At 41.5% G+C, this 7,475-nt stretch overlaps 1 protein-coding gene across 2 annotated transcripts in view; it reads left to right on the top strand.

Annotated features, from left to right (window-relative positions):
* Positions 1-548: 548 nt before the first annotated feature.
* The window catches only part of sulf2a (sulfatase 2a), a 46,503-nt gene continuing 39,576 nt past the window's right edge, over positions 549-7,475 (top strand). For both annotated transcript variants that reach the window (XM_088309133.1, XM_088309134.1), the window contains exons 1-2: positions 549-709; positions 1,412-1,469. The gene's annotated coding sequence lies outside the window, so the exon portion shown is untranslated. The remainder of the gene's footprint in view (positions 710-1,411; positions 1,470-7,475) is intronic.

Below are 7,475 nucleotides of genomic sequence, written 5' to 3'. Positions count from 1 at the left end.
TTGAAGAAATATTAATTGAAAGTAGACTCAATATATTTAGACAATATATACACTCACATTTGCATTTAAAGGGAATATATAAACATGATTGCAAATAGCCCAATACAATAATATTAATAATAAAATAAATATTAACAATATTAATATGCTAATAATACATGTGAATTTTTAAAATTCCCATTCATTCGATACTCAGCATGTTCAAAAAGTCAGTGATGCGTTTACGTGATGTGACGCGTTCATGTTGTAAAGAATTGAATAACCCCTCCCTTTTGAATAAACGCTACTCAACGCCACGTGATTAAAACCTTTTTTTTCTTTTAAACACGCGTTCTAGCCTCAGGGCTTTTTGACCGTCAATGTATCACAAATTAATGTCTAATCTAAACGAAAAATATGTACTGTATTAGTGTTGCAGTCGTTTTTGCAAGTCATGTGACAACTGTCCCGCGCGGTTTTGTAAATGAACAGCAGATGGCGCTGCGAGTCAACAATCCCCCAAAGCCGTTACAGACGCGCAGATATGACGTCGCAAGAGGTCCGTTATCTAAAATGTACTGTTGGAGCTAACAAAACAACAACAACAAACTTCCTAACTTAAGTCGTCGCCAGGATTCAAAGTAAAATTTCAAAATCTTTCAGATCGACTAGTATAAGGATCCTAGTGACACAACACTGGCGAAACTACACTCACAGGCATCAAACTTAGGTACAGCTACACGTCAAAATATATACGTGCTAGACACTATTCTATACTAACTCTGCTTTTACACAAAAAACACTCAATGTTTGATTAAGAAGTGTATGATTTGCAACGTTTTGATACGGAGTTTGGTACTATTATATGCGGAGCTTTGCGGTCGTGTTTCAAAAGTCTCGTTTCCTATATTGGCTACACAAGAGAGGCAAATTATAACGTCAGAATCACTCAGTATGATGCAATGTATTCGCCGTTGCAACCAACCACACTAATACAGAATTATCTTACATGTAGGGAATTAATTACGGACACATCCAAAAGAAGCAGCACAAGTGCTTAGATTGTCTGCCTCATAGTTGATGATGTTGAGGTTCGAATCTCCGCTACATCATTCCTGTGTGCTTGTTCCTCCCATGCTTATATGTGTTTTTCTTCAGTTTACTCAGATTACAGAAACATGCATTTTAGATTGATTAAAGACGACGTTATCTGACAGGTGTGATTGCGAACAGAAATAATTGGATGATTATGTGCTCTGTAAAACAACGTATAAAAACAACATTCTGTACATTCTGAATCCAAAAAGATTTCTGCTGCAGGTGGTATGTCTAGGTGTAATGTAGCGCAACATGTGGCTGCCACTGAAGGTCGTTCACTCATTGAGTTGCTCTTCTACCCATCCACCCCCCACCCTCCATCCCTTTGCTCCAGGCAACGACTTGACAAGAGGCCTCACTTCAGAGGGACTGAACTGGCATGCATAATCAAGGTAAGAAAGATGACTGTCCCCATAGTATGTCTCAAATATTCCCATCCATGTACATTTACAAAAAAAAAAAAAATGAGACTAATGCAACCTTCTGTTAATTCTAATTGGCACTTAGTTATTTCTTTTTCACCATGTTACCACAATGTCACACTTTCTTCCCGGTGGCAAAAGTCGTCGCTTTCTCAGATGGCTCCTCAAGTTGATAAATCCTTACATTTCATTTGGCCAAGGCTGAGTGATTGAGAAAACTGATGATTTTATCCTTGATTTCCATCGCGTGTGAAGTGCTAGTCAAAAAGATGTTACATGAGATTAATTTCTTCGAAGGGAAGAATGAATACTGTAATTTACATTTCAATAGCTAAATTGATTCAGAAATAGACGCGGTGGAAATTCAAATACAGTTAACGTGATCATTGATGAGTGGCTAATAGACTTCTGTGTTGCACGGTTTAATGGCACAGAGATGCTATTTTGACTGAGAAATGGAATGAATTCAGAATCAGTATCAGAAATCCCTTTATTGTCATTGTATTATTCAAAGACAGTCCAAGCAAACATGTTTTACATACTGTATCTGTGCAAAAATTCCTTCCACAAACTCATTGATGGAGGTTTGGTTTCAGTCAGTCTGTTCATTAGTGGCTACTCCACCACCAGGCAATTTATTTATTTATTTTGAAAGAAATTGACAATAAATCGAAACCTTTTGGTTTCACACATGCTTTGTCATCGTTTCACTTCAGGTAAGTGGCAGCCAGTCACTTTTCTTCCACCCGAGAGATATCCTGGCGCCTGTTGATTACACACACTATATTAAATCAAAATCTGAATGGTCTATAAGTGCTCTATTATATCATAACCAGTCTTTTCATTATCTAAAAATAGTCGGGAAAAAACTGACCGTGTTGTATGCTTAATTTGTGCAATTCTAGACAATATCATGCAGTAAATGAGATATAAATTAATATATAAGTGAGGTGCACTCTAGTTGCAGCTGATTTACTTCTATGCTCGTGGGTTTCTCTACTTCTCACAATTTGCAGACAAATTACTGTTTAAAATGAAGTACACACTGAAAGTAAAGGCTGTGCATTTTTAAGTATAAATAAAATCTGACAGCCTTAATGGGCTTACTATTCCTGAGGGAAATTACTTTCAGGTAATTCCCAACTGTGTCAGTAATGTGATGATTTCTATTTTTGTAGACAATACGAACAAAAGCTTGATGGAATCTACAATTCCCTCCAAAAGAATAAGAATAGTGAGCTCAGGTAATGCATTTCTGTTGTAGACGAAGAACATTTTCGCTTTGTCATCAAAAGAGGAATATCAGATAATTCAACACAATTACAACAACCAAAGCTTCAAAATAACCAACATTTTTAATATATATATTTATTTTTTAAATTTAAATTCTTTATTTTTATTTTTTTTTACGCTAACCTCAAAGGTGCAAGTAGAAAATTTCGGGACGTACACTGTAAATCAACCCTCTAAAGTCAATATTTACATTTCCACTAATTTCCATTATGTAATTGATAAGCGGGCTGAAATTGCGCAGCAGAAATTGCTAGCGTTGAAAAAATATTTTGGAAAAAAAAATGCTAGATTTTGTGTGCGTGTGTGTTTGTGTGTCGATGAAAATTTTACCTGCTGTCACATGTAGCAGTTACTGCTTTTAGTTTCAGCTATTAATAACTAGACTTGAAAAACCTCTTTTTTTAAATCCAAAATATTTAGCACGTTAAATGCATGCTCAAATGGGTTTAAGTCTGGAGATTGACTGAAAAATTCCTTCTTTCCCCATTTGTTATTTTGGCAGCGTGTTTTGGCGTCACTAACTTGCTGCATGAACAAAGATTGCGATACTTTCTTTGCCGCTCCTTGAAGATTCCGATTTCACTTGCACTTGTTTACAGTTTTTCTTTCCAGCTCTCAAAAATGTTTCTGTCATCAACCGTTGTTTTCTTCGGTCTAACCTTTTGACGTCGGTGACTCGCATTCCAAATGCTTATACGCCATTTCTTTGTGCAATGGCTTTGATTGATTTTCCGGCTTGTGTCAAGTTGCCAATTTTCATCCTTCGAACCACAGATCTCTCCTCTTACAATCGTGTACTGACGTCAAAACCAAATGTCTTCAGTTTACAAACGTAAAAGGATTTGGCCTCGCTGTTCTGACGCCTTTGGATTGGAGGGTAAATATTTATTTGTACAGCCTCTTCATACGTGTCAGAAAGTGAACTCTTAAATGGATTCCCGAGCGATGTACTGTACTTGAGAAGTACTCAGTGCATGTTTGAGGTGATGTTGCCTTTCTTCTGCTTGTCTGTCCCCCCCCCCTCCCACGCTGACTACCCTCCAGTGTCTCATATCCATCCATCTGTGCTCTTCTCCCTGACTTTGTCGTTCCTCCGAAGGGTTTCCAGCCGCTTTGTGTACTGTTTTGATGCCTTTTTTTTACTTCTAATGAGCCAATTGTTCCAGTGTTTCGCTCCCCTAAGGGAGAGCAACAGTAACAGTTGAAAACATAGTCACCGCACCGGAAAGAGATTGTGGCGGAAAAAACAAAATGCAGCCAAAAAAATGGCTCCGAGCGCGCACAAAGTGAAAAATGTGTTGATGACAGTTTATGACAGCGCATTCTTTTCCCGTCAATTAGACGGTGGTTATTCCGTAGCAATTTGCAACTCCCTGCAGTGGAAAAATGGACGCCATCTCCCGGGGCCTTGCTCTGTGATTGTGTAAGTGACGGATCCATTCCGTTTCTCGGTGTGGGTCCAAGCTGAAGAAGCAGAAATATTATTATCCGAGCCATAGCACTCCATCATCGGTTGTGCTCTTTCACAGACAGCGCTGAGGTGCGTGCGCATGCTGAAAGACAGCGTGTGAGGCCGCCGAGTATTGATACAGCCGGTGTTGGTGTTCCTGATTAATTGACGTGACATTTTGCTGGTCTTGCTAAATGTCACATCCCATGCTGCGTGCTCGCTTTGCCGACGTCTGCCCGTTGCAGGGCCTTCCTCCCTTTTTTGTCTCCTCCGCCGTCCACCTCGTCTTTATCCAAAGGTCAAACAATATGTGATTTATGAGCAAGAATAGATTCGCCAGCGTGATCTCTTTTGATATCCGTCCCTTTGACAGTTCGTCCGGCGTGCCGCGGGTTGGCAGTGTGGACGCTTCGGGTTCGTCCTCATCCTCACGGCATCGGTTCAAAAGGAGCTTAAGGTTGTGTCCTTCAGTTTAGTTCATGGTAAAAAGTGTGATGATGAGAGTTGAGGTTGGGGGGGGGCGGGGGGGGGGGGGGGGGGGGCTCTAGCTTCATGCTTGTCCCCGAAGACCCAATTTAGATTTGTCTCTATATCTCGGTGAGGGGCGAAAAAAAAAAAAGAAGGTATGGAGAATTATCTTTCATTCTGGAGTGAATGAGTTTGCTCTATCTTAATGAGGTTTGCCGTGTCAGAGGGAATAGTTCATAGCCTGCATGCTAAACAGGCAGAAATCGGACCAGAGTATTAGCCGCGATCCTACAAGAATTCATTCTTTCACTCCCGTTGTAATTCCAACTCTGCTACGCAATTACCGTCGTACACAACTTTATCTTGTCACTTCCAAATGAGAATAAAAGAGCGAGCGCACGAGCGGCCATCTTGTATTTTTTCCATCCTTTTGGGAAAACTAATTCCAGACTCTAATTAACTGGAGAAAACATGCCACCCCGTCTTGACGGGAGACATTGAACGCCGTTATGCAAATGAACCCGAGGATTGTCGGATGCCATTTGACAGAATCTCATTCTGGATGGTGCCAGACCCGATAGAGAGATTACCCGGCCGTATCTGAGCGCGGGCAAACAGGAAGCGATGAGCCTGGTAATTTATTGTGTTGCTATTTCTCTTGTTTGACTCCAGACAGCTCATTAAGGAGCGACTTGTCACATGGCTGGACAGCAAGACAGACTTTAATAAGCCGTCCTGCGCTCTGTCAGCATCAGCTCTTTTTTTTTTCTGCCCTTACGCTGTGACGTCTTTAAAATGCATCGCCAACTGAGGTTTTACACAATTCATCATCTTGCTCCCTCTCCCGGGAAGGAGTTATTTCATCCTCCCACTTGTCGTTAGTCTGCTTACAGGGCTGCTTCAGGGCAGCTATTCAGACATGGCCAGTGGGTAGAAATAAGGAGAGGCACTTTATAAAAGGCTGCGAGTTTTTTTTTTGGGAGTAGGCTTTAAGTGTCACTCTGCTGAGGCTGCTAAAACATCTGCATATGCTCACCGATTCCTCAACGGCTCATTAAATATCTTCATGTTTTGCTTTTGTCTTCCAAGGTATTTTACATCCAGGGGTACAAAAATAAACACAGTGCTTCCCTGCAGCTGTGATGTTTGTTCAATGGTGATGACATTTTTTTTTTTTTTGGGGAGGGGTGGGAGCTTAAATCCCGTCAAGCTTCTTGTCCTTGTTGCACGCCACCGAGCGTTGGCTTGCCGATGAGCGTAGCGACACTAAAAAGAAGAAAGGTCCACTCTGGTACAAACAAGCCATTAATTATTGAGAACAGCAAACACGGCTGCTTGCTAATTTACATATTTCTTTAAAGTCTTTTCTATTTACAATTCAGGCCCTTCAGTCTCGAAACTGACTTTCACGATTTGCAACGTTGCGTTCAAGCGCACTTGTAACGGCGATGGAATGTTTACGGCTTTGCAGGCGTACTTAGTGTACGTGTGAAAGCAGTACCACGAATGGACACGGTCCTTTTCTCCTGCTGTGCACACTTTATAATTCACATGGCGTATACCCACAGTGCATATACCCACCAAATAAATGCGTTACCAGTTATAATGCATTATAATCTATAATCTACGTACAATCGACAACTGTTATAATTTATCACAGTCAACAGTCGTCGACTGCACGTAGATTTGCACTGTTCACGAATAGGCTGCATCACTGTTATATCGAAGGCAATTCTTGATAAGCGACCATGTTATATCTGATCTAACTTGATGATCATTTAAAATTCCATGAATATCAGATTCAGCGCTTCCGTGGGGACTGAGGCCAAATAAGCGGAGCCCATTTTATTGAATTTTCGCCCTTCGTCCTGGAATGACCTTAAGATGAGTCGATTCCAACTCACCTCGTTGGTCTCTGTCGCGCAGCACTTTTCTTTAACACACGTTGCCTTTGTTGAGCTTGCTCACTGTGTTGTGTTATGCCAGACGGCTGTTGTTGTTGAGCTTGCAGTTTGTATGTTGGGTCAGTATTTGTCGTCTGATGCAAAAATGACCAGACTGAATAGGTGTACCTAATGAAGTGTCTGGTAAGTGCATGATGAACACAAAATATACAGAAACTAATTTCTAATTTAATTACTGGGGAAAATGTGGTCATGGAGTGATCAGTCCATGTGATAGCAGGCAAAAGAAATAATTGAGTCAGAAATCCTGAAAGAGAACGAGGAGCATGCTACGGCGTCCACGGTAGAACTTGGATGCACAAGCCAAACCAATTCTGACGAGCGTTCTTGTTGTACTGTGAAATTGTTGGTCCCAGCGGTTTTGCGCCTCTGCGTTGCCGCCCGCGCGGCGCTTTAAACTGATTACAAATGTATTTGTGCTGAAAACACTGGGGTGCCTTGTTAGACAAGCCCACAAGCGCTTCTTATTAATGTGTTTGGCAGACATTACACTGAGTGCTGTACATTACGAATGCAAATAGCACGCCGTCAAAAGCGGCTTTCAGTTAATTGTCTCGAGATATTCTGGCTCTTGGCCCCTAGCGCCTTGCGTTCCTTGAGATCACAGATCTCTTGAGGGGGCAAAGGCGGTTTGATTGAGAGTGGGTTGGGGGGAGCGCTCTTTGATCTGTGGATCCCACGGTCTGCGAGCGCTACTTCAATGTCTGCCAACCTGCTGTGGACTTGAACACTGTAAATCGGGAGGTGCGTGTGCCCCTCTGCACATTTTAATGGAAGTGAGTGATCGCCACACCGCTGATC

This window comes from Idiotropiscis lumnitzeri, chromosome 11 (assembly GCF_059441095.1).
Source record: "Idiotropiscis lumnitzeri isolate Australia: NSW breed Sydney's pygmy pipehorse chromosome 11, RoL_Ilum_1.0, whole genome shotgun sequence".
Classification (NCBI taxonomy): Eukaryota; Metazoa; Chordata; class Actinopteri; order Syngnathiformes; family Syngnathidae; genus Idiotropiscis; species Idiotropiscis lumnitzeri.
Note: the sequence above shows the minus strand (reverse complement) of the source record. Positions and strands in the feature narration are given on the sequence as shown.